A 25,198-nucleotide genomic window follows, 5' to 3' on the forward strand; every position below is an offset into this window, starting at 1 on the left:
GTACACAGCCCCAGGAATACGCTGTTGGATCCTTGCCTGTACGCCTCTTTGGATACCGGACATATTGGCAGCGCCATCATATCCCTGGCCACGCATTTTGTTTACGTCAACACCCGCAAGTTCAAGATTTGCTAAGAAGGCATTGGCCAATGTCTCGCCTGTAGTTGATTCGCACTATGCGCACCCAAAAAAATCTTCGCGTAAATCAGCTCCGTCGAAGTATCTAAGGCACATGGCCATCTGTTCCATAGTGCTGGCATCAGTTGCCTCGTCAGCCATAAACCCGAAGCAGGGTGCACTGTTGCACTTTGACACGATACTGTCTGTGATTTGTTTTCCACAAATGGAAATAAGCTCATTTTGTATATCGGGGCTAAGGTACATAGATCTTGGATCTCATGTTCTAGATGCTCTTTTAATATGGGATCCTGCTTTGCCTGAAAGCTCAATAGGGCCTGAAAATTTCCCTTATCACCTTCAAGCCCCCTCAAGGCAATGTTCTGTTTTCCACAGAACACTATCACATCTGTTATACTAACAAGGATCTTTCTGTTCTCTTCAACAACCACATTGTATTGGGATGACATGCTACATAGTATGTCTTTTTTTTCGCCCTTCATTATTGCTAAGAAATGATCTGCTGAATCACAGTTAGACAGGTGGGCCTCTGATTTCATGTGGCTCAAAACTACCTTGGATATATTGCTCCAATCTTTCAATACTGTTGTGACTAGTGTTTTCACGCGAGCATCAGGGCCAGCGAACATATGGCATTGGGCGCAGTAGACACCATCAGTGACCACAGAATAGCGTAGCCATGGGTATGACACGAAATACTTTGGTTGAAGGGTGCGAAACCGTCCTTGAGCATACCTTAAATTAAAGATAATGTTCCTAATCAGGTTTGCTTCAAAATGGGCAATACAAATCGTTTTCTACAACAACAACAACAACAACAACAACAACAACAAGAATAAAATAATAACAACATTAGATAACAATAAATATGTAAAAATAATTTTTAAAAATATATGTACTCTCTCCAGATTCGAACTCGAGTTGATGATTTACGAGTCCTCGACGCTAACCGTTACGCTACAGGGACTTGTGATATGACGTTCATAACTTTTAATTATCTCAAGGGATTTAACCGAATTTGACTATCAAATTGTATTATATTTTTATAAATTCTTGCTCTGAAAAAGTCACCAAATTAACAAAAACACATGCTATTACATTATTTATTTATTTGAATTCCCTTTTACAATATTAATTAGTATTTCAGTTAACCCTTCTCAAAAAAAAATACACTTTTTACCAAAACGCGCTTAAAACGCACTAAAAAGTGTATTTTTCCTGCGTTTTTCTGAAAAAGTGTATTTATTATGCGTATTTTTATGAATAACTGCGTAATAAGTGTATCTTTTCTAAATAAGTGTATTTTTTCTGCGTCTTTTGTTAACAGAAGTGCGTTTTTTGTCTGAATAAGTGCGTCTTTTCTAACAGAAGTGCGTTAAAAGTGAATCTTTTAGGTTTTTGTTTTCAGCAGAGTGCGTTTTAAGTGGATCTTTTAAGGGAAAAGTGCGTTGATATTTTTCTGACTACCAGTAAGTGCGTTTTAAGTGTGTCTTTTTGTTAAGAAGTGAATCTTTTACTTTTTTTAATATTAATGTGAATCATGCCCTTCTCAAAATAACATTTATGAAATACACACATAAATACAAGAATATGAATGAATGAATAAATCAACCAGTAAATAAGCATTTTATTATTGATCAATATACCTTTAAAATAAAAAAAATAAAATAATGAAATAAAAAGAAAGATTATTTTAAAAATCAAAAATATATTATAATTTCTTATTTATTGTGTAATCAAAAGAACACATTTTACTTATAGGCAAGAATCAATTGCATGTAATTATAACATTTATAGAATTATTATTCCTTAAGTTTCTTGTAATGCCAGTACCAAATTCTTTGTCATTTCTTTTCCAATTTTACAACATGCATGATAAGCCTGATCTTATCTGATTGTACCAAGGACCAATTAAATCTCAGCATTTAGGGAGCCAATTTCAAATCAAAGCTACTGGTAGCCATTTTGTTGGGATTTCATTAAAAGAATATTGATGATGTTTTAATTAATAAATGGATTTACACCAATTAAAACAAATTAATATTAAAGGGATTAGTGAAATAAAATAATGATCATTAGATCAGGTAAATATGAACTATGATTAGAAACATGACAATACCACTATTGGATGATTTGTGATAAACTGACATGTGAAAGCACTCAGGTCATGGTATGTATTCTTTATTTCAGTTGTTAATTTCACTGTTATGACACTTGACTACTTGTGGGACTTTTGTTTGTCAACTTTCAATCTAGTGCACATATTTTAATAAATAACAATGCTGGTGTAGATAGTAGCTGGAAGTAGGATTATTGGTCCCAGATAGTAGATGCAGTATTAAAACTCTATGAAGATGCACTTGTTTTTATCCTTATATATGTTAATATAATATTAACATATTAAGCAGAAATTGCCATGTTTCCATAAATATGCACACTAGCACCTTTAAAGTTATACAAATGATTACAGTGTTGGTTTTTGGAGGGGTCATAAAACTGTCATCTTCCACATGGCTTACCAGTTATTGGAAACTGGCCAAATTGGGTCAACAATTTAAGTACTAATAAAGTCATTACTTATTTAAAATATGATACCCTGTTTTATTCCAGAGCTGTCAGGAATCTCTAGATTTGACAAAAATATAACAAAAGATTCCTGAGACTGTCATTTTCCAATTTGTAGCTTACAGTTTCATGATTTTCTATCAATTATTTTTGCCACTGAGTAAAAGGTTATTTTATTATTGCTAAATTTTACAAATATGTACTTGTTTGTCTGACTGTAAATACATTATGTCCAGTTACAAGGTGTCATGTTAAATTAATTATAAGATTTTTTTTTATATATGTAACACAAACTCATGTTTAGGAAATTTAAATGAAACAAAATCAGTATTTATTTATTCAAATGTGTTCTATTTTTGATGGTTCAATATATTTATATATATATATATAATATATTAAAAGTGTCCATTTTTTATTTTTGCAAAAATGGACACTTTTAATGCAGGTAAAATGTACCTGAGTGAATTTGTGCTCTTTTTTAACACAGAAAAATGCTCTTTTAATGCAGAAAAAAATGCACTTTTAACGCATTTTTTTTTCATAAAATTTGGGTGCAAAAGATTCACTTTTAATCAGTAAAAATGGATGTGCGTTTTAAGCGCGTTTTTTAGGGATCAAAACGCACTTCTTTACTGAAGTGCGTTTAACTGCGTTTTTAACCCAAAAATGCGCACTTAAAACGCAGTTGAGTGCGTCTTTTCTAGAAGCGCGTTTTTACCTCCAAAAAGCGAACTAAAAACGCACTTTCAAGAAGTGCGCATTCTTTCTAAAAAAAACGCACTTAAGTGCGTTTTAACTGCGCTTTTTGGAGGTAAAAAACGCACTTTCAGAAAAGACGCACTCAACTGCGTTTTAAGTGCGCATTTTATCCAAAAAAACGCGGTTTAAACACACTTAGTGTGTTTTTTTTTGTGTAAGTTTGTTTTAAGTGTATTTTTTTTGTTAAAAAACGCACTTAAAATACGCTCAAGTGCGTTTTAGTGCGTTTTTTGTAAAAAGCGCAGAAAAAATACGCTTAAGTGCGCTTTTCTGTTCAATTTTATTCACTTTTTACGCACTCGGTAAGAAAAATACGCTTAAAACGCAGTGCCAATACCGCTGCGTTTAACGCGCGTTTTCTGCACGTTTAACGCGCGTTAAACGCGCGTTTTCCGCACTTTTTTGAGAAGGGAAGTGCTACTTTTCTTGAAAGTCTACAGTAGCGTGTGTATTTTTATAAATAATAGTATAGAATACCTTGTTGGAAACTTGAAACTTGGAGCCTCATCCCAGTGTTTGGTCAGCAGGTTGAATTTGAACTCACTATCATACAGGACTGATGTTGCACAAGTTCCATTTCCTCGAAAAATATCGGGACAAGGTGGGTAAAAGGTTGTCGGAGACGCCATTTTTGTTTGTTTAAAATTCGCGCTGTTTAAAACTTGACTTGACGTAATAAAGACGGGAGGTAACTATAACTATAATTGATCATAGTTATAATACGTATAAGTAAAGCTAAGTTGTTTACCGTGTTTAAGATTTCATATTTAAAGTGTGCTTGGAACATCGTAGTAAACGATTCTATGTACAGTTCTACCGATGACATTTTACATTTAACTTTTATAATGCCGAGCTGGATTGGTTTCAAATTCGCCTGTACCCCCTTACTGGTTCAAGTTTTACACCTGATTTAGGCCATTTAGAATTTTCATTTTTCAAAATCGAAGTACTCCCGGGAGTATGGGAGTATGCCTGGCTACGCCCCTGTAAATGAAACATCATTCTGCATCACATGTGTAGCAAGTTTTGATACTTGTTTGCAATTAATGTAATGTTTGCTAAAAAGAGCAAACAAAATGTGCAAATAGATGCACAATATAGACCAAAGACCAATACAAGTCAGCAGTTTCATTAGAAAATGATATTATCTCAAAGCCGCAACAAAAACGGCATGAAAGAAATTCAATTAGGAAAGAAACAAACAGTATATCAATGAGCTTATAAATGATTAAGAATAGCTGATATTTTTAACCTTGATATCAGTGGTTAAATGATGTCATGCTCATCCAATCTGAGCACAATATTGTCCAGTTTATTTCCAAACTTATTGCCTCCAGTTAAACAATAACATCGGAATACCTGCATTGCTGAAAATCAGTCAACAGCCGTAATGTCAGAAACCAGGTGGCATGGATGCATTCTGAAATACAGAAAAAAAGTTTGAAATTTGTGCTTATCTGACATATCCCATTTACAAGTGATTTACACTGAAATCTGATTGTCCTATACTATAGAAACACAAGTTCTTAATGACCAAACATATTGCTTTTGAGCATTAGTACACTGTATGTACATGACATTTTTTATTTTGTATGTCATGTTTCTAAATTACCCCAATTTATTGAAATATTTTATTTATAACAGGTTCAAGCTATTTAAGTTTGTTACGCTTGAGATTTATGGAGAAGCTGGGGTCTTATCGCATGCAAGTCTTTACCGGCAACAACATAAACTTCTTTCAGAGGGCAATGTGTCTAAGGCATCTCATTGAAACTTTTTTACTTAATAACAAGCAGGAATTTTGACACAACGGTAAAAAAATTCAGCTCCTGTTCACCATGACCTTCACCTTTGACCACCTGTCATCAAAATCAATAGGATTCATCTACTGGTCAGTATAACCTTAATCTATGTCAAAATCAATAGGATTCATCTACTGGTCAGTATAACCTTAATCTATGACCCACTGTCATCAAAATCAATAGGGTTCATCTACTGGTCAGTATAACCTTAATCTATGACCCACTGTCATCAAAATCAATAGGGTTCATCTACTAGTCAGGAACAACCTTAACCTTTGACCTACTATCATCAAAATCAATGGAATTTATCTACTGGCCAGGAACAACCTTCACCTTGACCCACTCTCATCAAGATCAATAGGGTTCATCTACTGGTCAGGGACAACCTTAACTTTTGACCCACTGTCATCAAAATCAATGGAATTTATCTACTGGCCAGGAACAACCTTCACCTTGACCAACTCTCATGAAAATCAATAGGTTTCATCTACTGGTCAGGAACAACCTTAACCTTTGACCCACTGTCATCAAAATTAAATGTAAATTATCTACTGGCCATGAACAGCCTTCACCTTGAACCACTTTCATGAAAATCAATAGGTTTCATCTTCTGGTCAGGAACAACCTTAACCTTTGACCCACTGTCATCAAAATTAAATTGAAATTATCTACTGGCCAGGAACAACCTTCACCTTGACCCACTATCATGAAAATCAATAGGTTTCATCTACTGGTCAGGAACAACCTTAACCTTTGACCCACTGTCATCAAAATCAATGGAATTTATCTACTGGCCAGGAACAACCTTCACCTTGACCAACTCTCATCAAGATCAATAGGGTTCATCTACTGGTCAGGGACAACCTTAACTTTTGACCCACTGTCATCAAAATCAATGGAATTTATCTACTGGCCAGGAACAACCTTCACCTTGACCAACTCTCATCAAGATCAATAGGGTTCATCTACTGGTCAGGGACAACCTTAACCTTTGACCCACTGTCATCAAAATTAAATGGAAATTATCTACTGGCCAGGAACAACCTTCACCTTGACCAACTCTCATCAAGATCAATAGGGTTCATATACTGGTAAGGGACAACCTTAACCTTTGACCCACTGTCATCAAAATTAAATGGAAATTATCTACTGGTCAGGAACAACCTTCACCTTGACCCACTCTCATGAAAATCAATAGGGTTCATCTACTGGTCAGGAACAACCTTAACCTTTGACCTACTATCATCAAAATCAATGGAATTTATCTACTGGCCAGGAACAACCTTCACCTTGACCAACTCTCATCAAGATCAATAGGGTTCATCTACTGGTCAGGGACAACCTTAACCTTTGACCCACTGTCATCAAAATTAAATGGAAATTATCTACTGGTCAGGAACAACCTTCACCTTGACCCACTCTCATCGAAATCAATAGGGTTCATCTACTGGTCAGGAACAACCTTAACCTATGACCCACTGTCATCAAAATCAATAGGGTTCATCTTCTGGTCAGGAACAACCTGCCTGCCTAGTTTAAGGTCCCTGGGCCTAAGCATTCACAATAAATTGATCAGAAACTATTGGGATGGATGGACGGGATGGTCTGATTACTATATGCCTCATAGTGAATGAAAGGCATATGTTTGGACATTGTCAACAGTCCCTAAGTTAAGATTATTGAATATAGTATCGAAGCGATTTTATGAATACGCAACTCATTTTTTTGACATGCCTAAATCTGGCGAACATTTGTGCCAAGTTACTTTAAAATCACCAAGCACATGGCCAAGTTGACCAGTGATCCATAACTGTGACCTTGAAAGTTGACCTTCTGACATTGTATTTCTATGTGACATGCTGGTCCTAACATGAAATCAACAATTATCTTCTTCATTTTAAAATCAGCTTACCAGGATGCATACACTTTCTTGCCCTCTTGAGAATGAGCGAGAGGTAATTGTCCATAGTGGCAGAGTTGATAGAGTACCATCCACATTTGTTATCTCTACACCAGGCATACCTACAAACACAAACAAGTATTGAAAGTGTAATATTACTCCACAGCAATTATTTATAGTGTTAGTGGTCCAAGTGCCCACCTTTCCAACAAGAGGTTATGGGTAAATTATTCCCAACAGAAATATGTTTTCTTTGCCTTTCAAAAAGGACACAACTACTGGTTTTTATCAAGTAAATGGACGTGAAAGTGGCTCATATAATCATCTTATATGCCAGCATTGTTCTACAGAAATACTAAATGTCAAAGTTACGATATTGATCATTTAATCTGACTACTTTAGGACTTGCTATTCTGCAGATTAATATCTGCATTGACTCTGGAATGGTAGACATAGTCTCGGAAGCTGAGGGTCCCTTTTTAGTGACATGTTTTATAAATTGGATCACTGCTGAACATGTAAAGATGCAATTGTCTCTTGCCATAACTTTGAACCGAAATAAATGGAGGCAAAGTTTTCCTTCACATAAAATGTTTGTTAAAAAAATCAATGTTAAAAGGGCTCATTCACATTTTGGCACTTAATTCTTATATTACACAAATAGAAAATGAATGCTAATAATATAAATAAGGTATTGTTTCTTCTCTAAGTGACAATAATTTTAGATAAAACATATTAGAGCTATCACAGGAGTGGAGAATAACCACCAATGCCGCCTGGGCACAGGAATGGCAAACAATTTTTTGGAAAAGAGGCTATAACACAGTTATTGTGCACTGCATTTGCACTCAAGTTTGACCAAATTGTGTTGTATAAATAAAATCCATTCAGTAATTCAGAAGTTACGCTGCAGTTAGAAGCTATGCTGTTGACAAAAAAGTAACAAAGGGCAATAACTCTGTCATTAGCTGAAATTGAGTGATGGCTCTTCTTGTACAGTGGAATTCCTCTCATTGTGCTTTACCACTGTATGAAGTTAAATGAAAGTCCATCCAAGTTTTCAAGTTTTTCTCCGGACAAGGAAAAAGTAAGAAAAGGCAATAACTTTGAGATTAGCTGAAAAAGAGTTATGGTTCTTGCACACTGCACTTCATATCATCTTGCTTTACCATTGTATGAAGTTAAAATTAAATTCCATCAAGTAGTTTTTAAGTTATACTCCCGACAAGAAAGATTAACAAAGGGCACTGTGGGATGTCATGTAACATTATTACATAGCTTATGTTTTAAATGTTACATGATCTCCCACAATAAACAACAATATTGACCTGGTATGATTAGATGAAATAGAGTTCTGGTTCTTGTTCACTGCATTTTCTCTCATTGTGTTTACCTGTAACCATTGCATTTTCTATTAGATTCAATCTATTAGTTTTTAAGTTTTGCTCTGGATAAGAAAAAGTAATAAAGGGCAATAACTCTGTAATAAACTAAAAAAGAGTTATGATTCTTGCACACTGCACTTCCTCTCTTTGTGCTTTGTTTTTGTGTGAAGTTTGATTTTTAAAATGTTCACACTTGACAAGACATCCTACCAATGACTTTCACGTCATATTCAGCTGAGACCGGTCATGCTTCATTCTGTGCAAGTATTGTGTACACCGCATTGTCTTACCGTGTGACCTTCCTCAGGGTAAAGATTATTGTCTGGTCACTTACATTAACAGTCAGGTTGCAGTGGGAGAGGACTGGTTTCTCATTCTTACTCCATGTCACTGAAGCCTTGGTCAGCTTGGTTACATGGACTGGTATCTTCAGGTTGACACTCATGTTAAGGGCCACCTGTAGGTATTTATAGTCATATTTAAGTTTAGGTTTGTCTAAAATAAGCATAAAGTACTAGTAAAAATCTGAGATCATAATTTCTATCCATTCACAAAACTTAATGACCATTGTTTACCCACTTTTGCAAGCAGACGGAATGACGGGCAACGCCAAAAACTATATCCCCCTCCTGAAACCTTTGATACGCCAGGGGATAAGAAGATATCACTCGGACTACTTTTTATCATTCAAGGTTACTACAACCTTGACCTTTGACCTAATGCCCCCTTATATCAATAGGTGTAATTTACTAGTCAGGCCCAACCTCCAAGGCAAATTTTAGGGCCATTGGGCATTACCCATAAATCATAAGGGGTCATTTACTGGTCAGTCCAAGCCTCCATATTAAGTTAGAGGACCATAGGTCTAGGCATTGTTTAGTTATCACTGAGACAAGCTTTGACATTATACCATTAAAGGTCACCATGACCTTGACCTTTGACCTGGTGACCCCTAAAATAAATAGGAGTCATCTACTAATCAGGTCCAACCTTCATGTTAAGTTTGATGACCATAAGTCCAGCATTTCTTAAGTTATCACTTGGACAAGGTTTGGTCTACCAACTGACCAACCCACTGACCAACCAGTGCAAAGCAATATACTCCTCTTCTATGAAAGGGGGCATAATCAATGTACGTATATAACTTTAGTCATATTTAATTTATTAAATGTTGCAAGTTTTAATATTGTGCGGTTGAATTGCTTTCTTTTGATTTTTTATCAATATATGGTTAAATTTTGTGCAAGATAGAGAGGATATTTGTTTATTTCAGTTATTATTCTATTATGATCATGAGAGGAATAAAATACAATCTTTCACTGCAATAAACAAATTTTCTGTTTCTTTTATGCTTATTTACCGAGTTTTATAGAATTTTAATATATTTTCTAAATTTCCACTTTTTTTGAAAAGGGTGTTTTTTACGCCGCTACCCGTGGGGCGCCCCTCATGCAAAATTATAACTGTCAATTTTCTAGATCCGGTTTGTTGAGAAAGTTCTCTGCTATTCTTTTTTGTTAGTTTATTATTCGCTTGTTTTTTAGTGTAAAGATTTTATGAACAGTTTTCAATGAAGTTTTTAAAAGTGCATCATTGTTCCATAAAATAACTAAAACACTTATATTTTAACCCTTTTCCACGTGATTGCGCCAAATTGCCCCTTTATCTATTCCCGCATGATTGCTCCAAATTGCTCCTTTATCAGTTATCACATGATTGCTCCAAAAATGCTCCTCAATCGATTCCCGCGTGATTGCACCAAATTGGCCCTTTATCTTAATTCCCGCATGATTGCTCCAAATTGCCCCTTTATCTATTCCCCCATGATTGCTCAAAATTGCGCCTTTATCAATTACCGCGCGATTGCTCCAAAATGCCCCTCAATCGATTCCCGCATGATTGCGCCAAATTGCCCCTTTATCTATTCCCGCATGATTGCTCCAAATTGCGCCTTTATCAATTACCGCATGATTGCTCCAAAATGCTCCTCTATCGATTCCCGCATGATTGCGCCAAAATGCGCCATGCTTATATACGGTCATTTATTAACATATCGGTTACTTATTTTTTCGCAACAAATGCATTTTGTTTAGTATAAACATCGATAATTATATTACTCATGAAAAAAGATGATGTTACTATTCAAACTTTTCAGAAAATCGCGACTGAAATAGACAGGGGTAAAACACGCCTTCAAAGATGACAGCGCATGTTTGACACGTGCTTGCCTCGTTTTTTTTTATGGAAAATCCCCAAATATGTCACTGGCTATTTAAAATTACCAATAATAAATCATACATGTGATAACGTCCCGGACGTCCGGGATTGTCCCGGAATTCGTATCTCTGTCACGGAGTCACGGAGAGTGCATGTTTGTCCCGGAAAGTCATAAAAAAAATGAACAAAAATCTCGGAATCGATTATCTTAATTTTACCAATGAAAGTCAGCTATTTTGCCTGTCTGGGACACTGGTCGTAAAACACAGGACATGTTGACACTAATCCGTTAATTGGTATGTGCGTCGTCGAGGTCATCGTCAATCACCCGATAATTGATCTATTGGCCTATTGTTGTGCTTAACGAGTCGGGGAGGGTTCTTGTATACAAATTCATTGTTTTCGTATGGATTTGTTTGGTCTTATGAATGATAGCTTTTAATTGATGAATTGATATTTTTCACACATTTTACCGACAAACGAGCATGAAGGTAAGTTCAAAGAAAGTGACAAAATGGGTAAAAAAACAAAATTAAAACACGGAAAACATCCCATATTCCATTCAAATTTCAAAGTTGATATGTCGTTATACTTTAAACAATTTACACGTTCATAAGGAATTTTAGTGTTTTGAACTTTTTTTCAAACTGTCGTGTATTTTTACGCCCAAATAAAACTGATGATATGGTGTACAGGTGGTTATATAGAGTGCTTTAATAAATCACGTGACCATGGCAAGTCACGTGATCGCTTTCTACAGCCGGTTGTTGACCCGTCTCTATCAAAATTATATGCATCTCCAAACAGAAAAAAAGGTCATCGACTGGAAAATCTTCTTGATCGTCTAAAAAATATTGTGTGTCATAAATAGCAAACGTTTTAAATGTGATGAAAAAATAAACATTTTGTAACGCATGTTCTCAAAAGCGCAGGAAAACAGGTGCCCGTAAGTTGTTAATTTCCTGTTTTATGAAACCGAAAGTAGACTGCATATCCTCCTTGTTAGCACTTCATTTAAAGCCTGGGAATATATCTGGGGCCGGTTGCTCAAAACCTCCGTTAAATATAACGCTACGTTACCTTAATAGTCCGTTAAATCCTTAACGGAGCGTAAGATAACGCTCTGTTAAAATCCTGTTGCTTAAAGAGACTTTACGCTGCCGTTAAATTACTAAATTACGTCAGCGTTAAGTCCATAACGCCAGTGTTAAATCCTTAACAGGCTGTTAAATTTCTACTTCCTGTCCCATAATGCATCATTCTCCTTCCAAGAATATCCATTTAACAGTTTTAACTTAACCTTGTATTGATAATTACATTCTCTGATTTTATGTTTGCAGACCAAAGCGGAAGAAACCCCTAAGCGAGGAGGTTGCCGAGTGGCAAATTCGTTTCTTCAAATCTCAGGTGGCATTGTCAGAGAAGAAGGTATAAACATCATTTATAAAATCAATTTCCTATTATTTTTATTGTTTTCGTGATTGTTGCAGCTTATTATTATTATTGAAAGTAATAGAATTAGAACTGGAAGTGAAGTAGTACTAGTTATAGTACTAGTGGTAGCAGTAGTAGTAGTAGTAGTCGTAGTAGTAGCAAAAACAGCAGCAGCAGCAGCAGCAGTAGCATTAGTAGAAGTAGTAGCATCAGAAGGAGTAACAGCAGCAGGAGTAGTACCATCATCAGCAGTAGCAGTAGGTAAAGTAGTATTAGTAGTATCAGTATCAGTAGCATTATTATTATTATTATCATAATTATAATTAATGTTATTATTATCATTATTATTATTATTATTAAATTAATTAGTAATAATATTTTTTTTTCAGCAAAAGCTCCCCAGGTTGAGACACAGCAACGGGTACTAGAGAAATATGAGAGGCGTATGGACAACGAGGACGTTGACTCTTTCATAAAAAGCCAATTTTTCAATTAAATTAAATTTAATTGTATTGTATTGTAAATAGATATGTAAAAATGAAAACGAACAAAACAAACTGTTAAAGCTATTCTTTATTACAGCATGATGATGATGATGATGATGATGATTATCTGAACATGATGATGTGAGCATGATGATGATGATGATGATGATGATGATGATGATGATGATGATATTGATTAAAAGTAACTGTTAACAATAAAGTCCCGTGTCGCTGTTCCAGTACCAACATCATCCTGCACATTATTATCAATGTTTTGTATGACATCTACATCATCTACCTCTGGCATATTAAACATGACTGCTACATTATGTAAAATTGCACAGGCTGTAGCTATGCGACAGGCCTTGTCTGGACTTAGTCTGATCTGAAATAAAAATAAATAAATAGTAATCATAGCAAAGTTTTTAATATCATCACATATGATAAAGGTGAACAGTAAAGTTAAAAAAGAAAGCAGTCACTTTATGCACTTAAACTATAGACTGAATAAACTTAGTCCGAGTATTCAAAAAACATATGCAAGAAAGTACCTCACTGTGCAGCACGTGGAAGCGCCGCTTGAGCCTACCAAAGGCCCTTTCTATGCAAACCCGGGTTCTAGTATGGGCTAGCTGGTACCTTTCCTTGGCAGGAGTGTCAGCGTTCATAAACGGCGTCATGAGGAATGGCCGTAAAGGATACCTGTGGCGGGGAATAAAAAACAATATCAATAATAAAATTGACAAAAAAACAACAACGTCCCGATGTTACAATCTTGTAATCATACGGGTGTGTGTAAGATTGTTTATACTCGCCCTCGGGCCTTGCTCATTCAGCGATTGCTCCCTTAAGAATATTAGTCATTTCAATTTTTGGAGCATGCTGTGCACAGACAGAATGTAACCCTGATTTGAGCTACCCTGGTTCTTTAACGTGCATCAGTGTATAGCACTGACCCCCATTTAAAGTCCCTCCCGCGAGACGATTAGTACGTTTAGTGATGCGACAGGGAATAAAAACATGCGACCCCTTGATTGAAAGTGAAGTGTTTATAATTAACAACTAGACCACGGTTCAGCTACGAATTTCATCTGATGACATCATGCTTTGTATATGCTACTTACCCACTATCTCCAAGAAGCACCCCATCTTCCAGACATTGATTGTCTCGTTGTAGCCTGTTGCACAGCCCTGATGTCCTGAACACGTGTGCACCATGGCACGAGCCCGGCCAACTGGCGTTGACACTTGTGAACAATCCTGGGAAAATAATGATTTAGTTATATACCAATAGCTTAACAGCACGTTCAGTCTTACTATTTCATGACATGATTATAAACAACATTCGCATTTTTTTAATCATCAATTCAATTCAAACATTTATTACATGAAAGCCTCCAGCCCATATCATCAGGGACGGTTCCTTAATATTCTTTAATGTACAATCACAAATGTAAAGTTTATTTGTGTCGATGTCGAGGGAGAGAGGGAGCACTAAGAGCTGTATGTCCCAACTAAAATCCCTCAATCATCAAATTGAGCCATCCCTGCGTATGGTTAGGTTAGAGTGGTAAACTGTATTAAGTTAAATGAAAAACATTTAGGGGACCATTTGTAAAACTTTCTATGATAATTGTCACATTCTGACCAAACCGAATATGCCCATTATTGATCGATAATTGGGGTAAATTTCAGATCTTATGACCGTTTCGGTCTAAGACGAGTTGACAAAAATTATTTGATAAAGCGTTTACAAGAAAAGGATCTTTAGAATGTTTATGGTGAAATTTCAATCATTTTTTACCTTCATGATCGCAAACTGCCTGCATGTTGATACTATGATAGCCTTTTCGGTTGACATAAGCTGGCTCATCAACAGAAGGGGCCTGGATACGGATGTGTGTCCCGTCAACGCACCTGGCACTATGTGAGGGAAGCCTGCCGATGTGAAAAATCCGCTCTTCACTCTATTCTTCTCTTCGCCGGAAGGCCATACAATGAATCGTTTCATTCTTTTGCAAATAATATCTGTCACGTGGGTTACCACACGAGAAACTGTTGATTTGTGGTAACCCATGCTGTCTCCTACAACATTGAAAAACGCCCCTGTGGCGAGGAACCGAAGGGTTATAAGAACCATCTGTCGCACACTGAGGGCTCTGTTCTGGTGAGTGTCTCTTTTTATGTCATCCTTCCAAGATATCCTCCAAAAATGCTACGCCATCATTTGTGAAACGATACCTCTCGTGCATTTCCCCATCATCAAGATGCTGAACATGAGGAGTATGTCTATACTGACGCTGTTTCCTTACATTTGGTAAAAATACACCTGCCATGGTAAAGCTGCCGTTAACTTTAATCGAGGTTCTTATCTCAATTAACTTTAACGGTCAGTTCCACCGTTAACTCCATCGTTAAAACTTAACATTTCTTTGAGCAACAGAAAATTAACGCCATGTTGAAATTTAACAGACCGTTAGCTGTTTAACGGTCCGTTAAGCCTAACGGAGGTTTTGAGCAACCGGCCCCAGGTGGTTTTATTTTTTCAAGAAAATGCAGAAAAAAACAAACCATGTCAAGTAAAAAATAGGTCTTGGCAGTCAAAATAGGTACATTTTCCCCGACGTTAAAAACGACTAAAATAGCCCCAGATATGCTCTAGAATGCACCACAGACGTCCCCATTTAAAAAAATTCAGGGGGGGGGGGGGGGGGGGGCATGCCCCCGGACCCCCCTAATGTGCGTTAACATTACGACGAGTGTCCCGGAATCGACCCAAGAAAATATGGCATGTATGAATAAATATCATATAAATATATCCTATAGATCAGGCACGAATGACGTCACATTTCATGGTTCAGAAATGTGCCAAAATAGCTGATTTACCATGTAGTTAACTAGAGTCTGGCTTGAATAAACACATGTCATTTGTCACTTCTGTTTCCAAAAATGAATTTTCTTCTGAATACACAGATAATAATATCAAATGTGATATGACCCAGTTTGACAGCTGTTGAAACACGTGTTCTGTTGATCTCGATAAATAAACAAGAATGCTGTCGTAATTGTACATGCATTTGAGACCTTGATTTATTGCCTTGTGTTGACAGATTTTGAATATATTATTACGGAATTACTGAATTTAATTTAGAAAGCGATTCTTACAATTAAAAATTTGAGTTGTATGGCTTGTTGAGGGCTGTGCCAGTAGCAGACCCAGCTTTAATTTTGATATTTACAAATATTTTATTAAATTCATTTAGACAAGAGGGCCTTCACCTGATCCAATTCAAGTTTTTCTATGATTTGACCTAGTGGCCTGGTTTTTGACCTCTGATTACCCAGTTTCAAACTCTACCTAAAAATCATAAAGTATAACATTCTGATCAAGTTCCATAATCGTATGGTCATAAATGTGGCCTCTAGAGTGTTAACATGCTTTTCCTATGATTTGAACTTATGACCTAGTTTTTGATCACACATGACCCAGATTTAAAACTGACTTAGGTTATTAATATAAACATCCTGACCAACTTTCATGAAGATACAGTGTTCATGAACTCTAGAGTGTTAACAAGCTTTTCCTTAAATTTGACCTGGTGACCTAGTTTTTGACTGCAAATGACCCAGATTTGAACTTGGCCTAGAGTTAATCAATATAAATGTTCTGACAAAGTTTCACGAACAATCAGTCATAAATGTGACCTCTAGAGTGTTAACAAGCTCTTCTTATGATTTGACCTAATGGCCTACTTTTTATCCCCATGTGACCCAGATTTAGACTTAACTTAGATATTAATAATATAAACATTCTGACCAACTTTCATGAAGAAACATTTATAAATGTGACCTTTAGATTGTTAACAAGCTTTTCCTTAAAATTGACCTGGTGAACTAGTTTTTGACTGCACATGATTCAAACTTGGCCTAAAGCTACACTTTGTGCTCAGGTGACCTAAAAACATTAACCGAAATCCACCTGTAGCTGTGTATTGTTGAAGTTTATTCAGTATAATCCTTTGACACTGCAGCTACACACTCTGTAATCTCTTACAAATTTTTACAATAACATCTCATCAAAGTAACCTTTATAAGGAAGGGTTTTTCCATATTACTAGATAACACCCACCTTTTGCCTGCCATTGGTCCCCTTGGTTTAAGGTTTTCCCTTTCATCTCTGCTCACATATTTTTATCATCCCAAACTGTAAAAAACAAGAGATGTTTGTCAAACATTATGCCCCCTGAGCGCCAAGTTGCCAGAAATATTTGGACAATTGAATGAAATATGCATGGACTGAAATGACAGCTGATTTGTCATTGGATGCATATGAGGCAGGTCATCTACTGGTCATACCTAATCTTCATGTCAAGTTTGATGACCATAGGTCCGGGAATTGTTGAGTTATCACTCGGACAAGCTTTGGTCTTCCAACAGACCGACCGACATGTGCAAAGCAATTATATAACCCCTCTGCTTCGAAGGGGGGCATAATTAAACTAGATGTTCACTGAAAACTGATACTTCAACTCATGCATTTAGTGACATATAAATTTCTACTGTCTACTATATAAGAAAATAAAATATGGACAATCAGAAAACCTTTTTTCAGCTTACAGTCACACTGACCTTGACCTTTGACCCACTGACCTCAAAATCAATAGGGTTCATCTGCTGGTCATGACCAATAAGCCTACCTAGTATGAGGTCCCTGGGTCAAAGCGTTCTCAAGTTATTGATCGGAAACCGTTTTTCATGTTAAGGTCACACTGACCTTGACCTTTGACCTCAAAATCAATAGGGTTCATCTGCTGGTCATGACCAATACACCTACCAAGTATGAGGTTCCTGGGTCAAAGCGTTCTCAAGTTATTGATCGGAAACCGTTTTTCATGTAAAGGTCACACTGACCTTGACCTTTGACCCACTGACCTCAAAATCAATAGGGTTCATCTGCTGGTCATGACCAATAAGCCTACCTAGTATGAGGTCCCTGGGTCAAAGCGTTCTCAAGTTATTGATCGGAAACCGTTTTTCATGTTAAGGTCACACTGACCTTGACCTTTGACCCACTGACCTCAAAATCAATAGGGTTCATCTGCTGGTCATGACCAATACACCTACCAAGTATGAGGTTCCTGGGTCAAAGCGTTCTCAAGTTATTGATCGGAAACCGTTTTTCATGTAAAGGTCACACTGACCTTGACCTTTGACCCACTGACCTCAAAATCAATAGGGTTCATCTGCTGGTGATGACCAATACACATACCAAGTATGAGGTCCCTCGGTCAAAGCGTTCTCAAGTTATTGATCGGAAACCATTTGGTATTCCGACCGACCGACCGACAGACAGACAGACCGACCGACCGACCGACCGACCGACCGACATGTGCAAAACAATATACCCCACTTTTTTCAAAAGGGGGCATAAATATAAAATTAAATATCTTAACAGGTGTATCCTATAGACTAAAATCATTTAAACATTCATTTTTTTTCTTCTTTTGAATACATGAATCTGCATGTCAAAGAGTATTTGTTTGAGGCAAAACATTCATTCAAAGTGTGAGGATGGCTTGTCAGCCAAATTCCAACTTGCCAGAAGTAGCTTTTTCAAAAAAATGAGAAATGCCCAATTTCCTATATTGAGCGTTCAAATTAAAAACTTTGAAGCTGTCTTTCTAAAAATAAGAAAATGTCCCTTTGTGGCTGTGGTTATGGCCATGAATAACCTGAGGATCTGTCTCATTTAAATGCAACAATTATTGAAATATCTCAAATAACCAACACTGTCAAGACCCAAAACAGACTACAGAAAAACTGCAATCGATAGAGGTCGCCGGGGACTGAGCCTAAACCTCGAGGGAACCTATGTTTTTTGAACGACCCGATTTTAAATTTTCTCCAGTCTGTTATGAAATATATTTATGTGTATTACAAGTATGAAGAAGTCTGTATACTAAGACACCGAATATGTGTTGCATTGTGGAAATCGCTCATATGTTCAAAGGCTGTCGGAAAAATGAACATTTTATAAATACATCAGCTTTTCCAATAAGATCTGTCCCACAGACATAGTTTTTGACCCTAAAGATGACACATTTATTCATCTAAGATTTCATTTCTTTTATGAGTCGGGAAAATGTTTCCTAAGATTTCACCTAGAGAGCTCGTTTTTGATCTGAGGTGACCCATATTCACAAGTGTTTAAGACAACATGTAGATAAATATTCTGACCAAGTTTCATAAAGAATTTTCATGACCATGGAATTCTTTTTCCTTTGACCTAGAATTTGACCCTAGACAAAGGTTGAGACATGACTAAAACACATGCAAAAGTGATAAACATAATTAAACATTTTGCATTTATCTTTTTTTCTTAAAATAAAACAACTTGCGAAAATGACCACTTCATCACCAATCAAAGTTCTTGATTTGAGTAAAAAAGAAACAAACAAATTATTCTATTATCTGTAATTTAATGCTTGTTAAGTATGTTTGATAGTTTAATTAAAGCACCATCTAATTTGATTCAATCATAGAAGTCTTGAGATAAACCAACCCTCCAAAATGATCACTTTATAACCGTTTCCAGTCCTTTATTTTCTGCAACAAACAAATTAATGTTCCAATCAATTTTCTTTTCACAAGTTTGATGATCGTGCCGCATCAATCCACAGCGCAATCATCTTATCGATAATCAAGTTAACACAACATCACAGGTGCAATATTTAACGACGCACTGGCTGTCAAAACAAAGTGACACACGTTTTGCGAATTCCTAATACACAAAATCATTTTGACATGTTGAAACAAATATATGTCTGGTTTTGTAAGGTAAAATTACGTTGACAAATAACAAATTGTCTTGATTTTTTTATCATATCCGGAATTCCGGTTTTGTTGGGATTTTTTTTACATTGAAAATGGATGGGGAAACCAGGACTCTGAAAAAAGTCTGGTATCCCGAGGATTACGTTTTGTAGAGTTCCGGTTTAGTGTTTCTACTGTACCTTGAAATATTTCTTCCAAGACTTGACCTAATGACCTAGTTTTTGACCCGAGATCACCCATATTCATATATATTCAAGATAACATGCCGACAAAATTATAGTCTCAACAAGTTTGATTACCATTGGATAAGAACTCGACTTTATTATGCACCAGTCATTTGTAACCATGGCCCTCCAAGGCCCGGGGAATAGCAGGGACTTTGACTTTCGGTCCAGCCAAGCCCGGGCAAAGTCTCAGCCCTGCGGGGACAATCTGCTGGTAAAACCAGCGCCAAATGCCCCAGCACCCAACGGAACATAGATAATGCCAATTTCCAGCTAAATTTGGCGTGAAGACAAAACACCAAACACAGAATTGTTAACACCCACCCGCCCAGTTATCGCCATTCTATAACCTGTAAATATCAATAAATAAATAGCGTTTCATTTATTTATTACCTAAATTTGAGTCCATCAATTTCTTAAATGTTCATGTAAAAATGATATTATTATTAATACGTTGCACACACTAAAGCAAAAGTATGGCTGACCTTTTTTTACTATAGTTACGTTATAAATCTATAAATAAACAGGTCATGTCACAGTGCGCATGCGGGTTAACGCTTCCGTTTTCTTGTTTACATTATCAAGATCAGAGGTGACAGACTTTTATTATCGGTACAATAATTATGCTGATTTATTTTGCTTCTGTGTCAGAACCGCCTAAAAAAGATGCCAATACTACTGACTTTGATGCCGTAATGATGCGACCTTTGAGTTGTTACAGTAACATTTACTGCATAAATACCAGAATCCTACTATTCAACATTATTTGTTTGGTGCTTTGAACAAAACATCATAGAAATAAAATTCCAAAAGTGGGTTTAATGCAATCTATGTATAAAATTTTACGACATTTTGGTGCGAAAACTTAACATAAGCAATTTTTCGTTTGTCTGCTCTTCCAGTACCAGGGTATGCACTACACCTGTTGGGCAGTCTGACTGATTGATTAGCAGCTCTACTTAATATAATCTTGAGTTTTCACAAGCCAGATGTAATATTCTAACTGCTTCTCAATCAAAAAGCACTGAAACATATGACAAGACCCTGAACCATGACATATTTTATGCGTATTTTCCAAAAAATCTAAAAATAGAACCAACCATTTTTTTGTTTACATTGTATCCATCTTTGATTTTGACTGAAAACAAAAGGGACTTAGTTAGACAATTTCTACTGCTTTTGAACCCAATCTACTGACTCGGAGACCCAAGTCTTCCTCTTGCAGAGCTTCATATGTCTGACATTGTGCTACTAACTTGTCATAACGTGCTGTTTACAAAAATGTAAAAAATGGAAGGGACACCTGATTTCAAATGTTCATGTCCCTTTGGGATCCCTTAGAAAAATGGTTAGTGTCGACCCCTGAATGTGTCCTGTTAAGTCATTTATTTTTACTGCAATATAGTTTAATAGTAAATAAAATTACTATGTGATTTACTTGCAGCAAACTTGAAAACAACTGATAATGGTAAACACTTAGTAGGTAATCCAGACAGGTTTGTGGTCAGTCCAAAAGGTTTCCATGACATCTGTTTTGTGAGGCATATCTGAGACATATATAATTATGGTCCATCATCTGCCAGAGTGGTCGCCTGTAGTTTCACTGTGGTGCTGACAAGATTTGACAAAAATTAATAAATTTTTATGGCTATGGAATTCTTCATCCTAAGATTTGACCTTGTGACCTAGATTTTGACCAGGGATGACCCATATTAAAATCTTTCAAGATATTGAGCAGACAAATATTCTAACCAAGTTTCATAAAGATTTGACAAAAATTAATGAATTTATGACGTGGAATGATTTTCCTAAGATATGACCTAGTGACCTAGAATTAGACCCAGGATGACCCATTTTCATATATATATTCAAAATAACATGCCGACAAATAGTCTGACCAAGTTTGATTACCATTGGATAAAAACTCTGGATTTTATTACATAAAATGAAAACTTTAATGCAGAATTGTTAACGCCGGGCGCCCGCCCACTTAACTCCCAAAATTGCATTTAGGCTGGTTCAAACATACCATGCGATCGGAAAATAAAAATCAATACTCCTAAGCAAATGAACAAATTCAGTTGATAATTGACTGTTAACCTTGAACATTATCACAGACTTGGAGAATTTAAAGTGCTGGATTTCATTGGCAAAGTTAGCGGATCGTCTTAAAAGCAGATCGCCTTATAGTCAGGGAAATACGGTACTAAGTTTGGTATATAGCCTAAATATTCCATATGTAAACCTTTCCTAACACAGTGGATACAACATTGGACTGATTTATTTTGCGACACCGATTCGATCCTGGTCTACGACTGGATTATTTTTGTTTAATTTTGGTATTTTTTTACAATTATGATATCAAAGAGTAAAACATTTTATTAAATAATTGTCCCGAGATTCGTTACAGAAAAAACTTGTTTTGGTGCCACTCTGGTGTCTAGTACCTTTAATGCAATCCTAAACTTCTTTAAACTTTAAAAACTTCAGTCCAAACTCAAAATGTGGACAATTCTGATATCTTGATTTTCCGGTTGTGTCAAAGAGTTCAATTGCAGATGCATTAACATAAAACATAAATCAGGCTCAAAATGTGTTGGGATTGGGGATATTCTTTTGTAAAATTAATCAGATGACATTGTGTAGAATGTTTGTTAAAATTACTTTTTCCCAAGGTCCAAGTAAACTTGACATAACGAGTTTTGACTGTAATAAATTCTTAACTCTTAAATGTGAATCTTAGAGAGAAATACACTTTTTTCCTTTTGCTAAGAAAAATTGTACCGCGCCAACAATTAAAAGACAGTGTTACTAGAGACAGAGCTTAATGATAGCAAAACATTGAATTGTCAATGAAATCATGAATTTCCATACTTGAATATCATAGATCAAAACTAGAGCTATTACTGTAGGTAAATCCGGACAAAAAGTAACAGGGCAATAACTCAGTAATAAGCAAGAATAGAGTTATGGTAATTATACACTGCACTTCCTCTCATTATGCTCTACCATTGTATGAAGTTTAATCCAATTCCATCCAGTAGATTTTAAGTTATGCTCCAGACAAGGTAAATTGCAACAGACCGACCGAACGACCACAAGGTGACTCCAATATACCGCCTTCAAACTTCGTTTGTCAGGGGTATAAATAAAAACTTGTATAATTTGATTTATTTTTATCACATAATGCAGATATACAATTATTTACTAGAAAATGGTGACTAAAAATGTGCAAAAAATCCTTATACAACAGTTTAACTAATTCTTATCACTAACACCCCATTGCTTTCTGCCCTTTTTGGAACAGACCCATGACATTTTGGAAAAATATGCATTGAGAAATCTGCCAAAATTACATTTCATACTTATCTCTGAACTTGATGGAAATCAACGATCATTTAATCTAAATATCCTAAAAACTTAACATCACATAATTTATAGAAATATTGAATGAGTAGTACAGTGAGGTAAAGATGGCTTTCCTAAAAAAAAAAAAATTGTTTCTTTTGATTAATGTTTTTTACAAGACTGGGAAAAATATTATATATACGGCTTTGGGAATTGGTCGTATAGTTGGACTCGTGGGTACTATAGAAAAAGGCCTGCATCTAATCTGCCCTGACCCCCCCAATAAGAAATGAAAAGCAAGGCCTCTTAAAATCAATAAAAATCCTTTTTAATTGTCTGATTTTAAAGCATTTAAAAGACTTTCTATACATGGAACAACATTTAGAATCAGTGGTCCCCAAAGTTTTCAATGTTGCATTTTCTTTGAGAAATTCTGGGTACTTTTTGTAAAATTGATGAAAAGAAAGCTGTAACACTGGACTTCTGGCGGTGTTTAACTAGCCTGCCTAATAAATTCAGCAGAAGCTCACCGTGCTGTTAAGGAGTCTAATATTAATCCTGGCTTTAGTTTGGCTGGAGATGTCAAATCCACACGGCTGGAAAATTGGCCTCGTGCTCTGGAACTACGCAATCGGCAGAATCTGCAACAGGAAGGTCTGAATCTGGTAAACTGCATTCATAATCAATTTGAGAAAGTTCTTATTCATCATAATGTAAGTAGTGTACATATTCATGTAAGTAGCTAATAGAACTTCTGAACTGAAGTATTATAAAGGCAACAAGATAAGGGTCTGGAGCCATATTCAATAAGCATTTTCACTAAGGGAAAAACTGCCTTTTTTCTAATTTGAATTTTGAGAAAATGTAAAATGCAATGTGCGATGCCAACAAGGTCCCTTTAGGGAAAAGCATGCTCAACCCTGAAGGGGTCGACTGGTCTTTATATACAGCAAATTCTCTGTCTTCACAGAGTCAGGGCTTTGCTAATTTACATATTACTAGGGATGGCACAAGTACCCGAGTACTCGATCGAATGTCCGAGTACTCGAAAGAAAATCTATAAAATCACGATTTACAGACAAAGCAACAGATCTGGTTAGTTGCCAAGATGACACTTACGGTTCCCTCTAATCCCCGCTGTGTAAACAATTGACCCTTATAAATTAGTTGAGAGTTGCAAACTGTCAACAAAGGGCCCTTCTTTCCAATTAGCACTGATGTCAATTAGCGAAGTTTTGATAGCAGTACTTTCACCTACACAATTCTATTGTTTACCAATAAGAGATCTTTTACCAAACCTTGGACGCTTATTTTTTAACAAGCATTGATTTCTTATTTATGGGCATATTCTAACTATTTTTGCATTGTTTATCACAGTTGACATCTAAAATCAAGAATTTTGAATATTTATGACGTAAACAACAATATTATACAGTACGAAGTATTTTGTTCATTATTTTTATGTATGCTATTTATTTTCATTCATTATAGTTCTGCATTCTTATATAAAATCATTAAAGTGAAATGAAAAAGACATTTGTAAAAGCATGAAAGAGCATTTGTTTATCTTTCATTTAATTTTCGCTTAAAGTACATAATGAAAGTCTTATTAACCCTTTCCCGCATGATTGTGCCAAATTGCCCCTTTATCTATTCCCGCATGATTGTTCCAAAGTGTCCCTTTATCGTTTACCGCATGATTGTTCCAAAATGTCCCTCTATCCATTCCCGCATGATTGTTCCAAAATGTGCCATGCTTATTTACGGTCATTTATTAACATATCTGTTGCTTATTTTTTCGCAACAAATGCATTTTTGTGTATTAAATATAAACATCAATAATTATATAAATAATGAAACAAGAGGGCCAAGATGGCCATAAATCGCTCACCTGAGTAAAAGAGTTTAACCTTTGTTATTACTATAGCTTGTTTCTCAAAGAATATTGAACAAGAGCTGTCAATTTTTGTGACAAATGCCCCCCAATGTGACATTGATCTATGAACAAGTACATAAAAAGTTCATACATGCCATTTCCCCCGGCGGGAGGAAAAATCCCCCGGAATTTCGATCCATCCCCCGGTCTCCCGGCGGGAGATAAAAATCC

At 36.0% G+C, this 25,198-nt stretch overlaps 1 pseudogene; it reads right to left on the reverse strand.

Moving 5' to 3' along the window:
• Nucleotides 1-4,855: 4,855 nt before the first annotated feature.
• Nucleotides 4,856-15,021, reverse strand: LOC128246358 (putative nuclease HARBI1; annotated as a pseudogene).
• Between the last annotated feature and the right edge of the window lie 10,177 nt (nt 15,022-25,198).

This window comes from Mya arenaria, chromosome 9, assembly GCF_026914265.1.
Source record: "Mya arenaria isolate MELC-2E11 chromosome 9, ASM2691426v1".
Lineage (NCBI taxonomy): Eukaryota > Metazoa > Mollusca > Bivalvia > Myida > Myidae > Mya > Mya arenaria.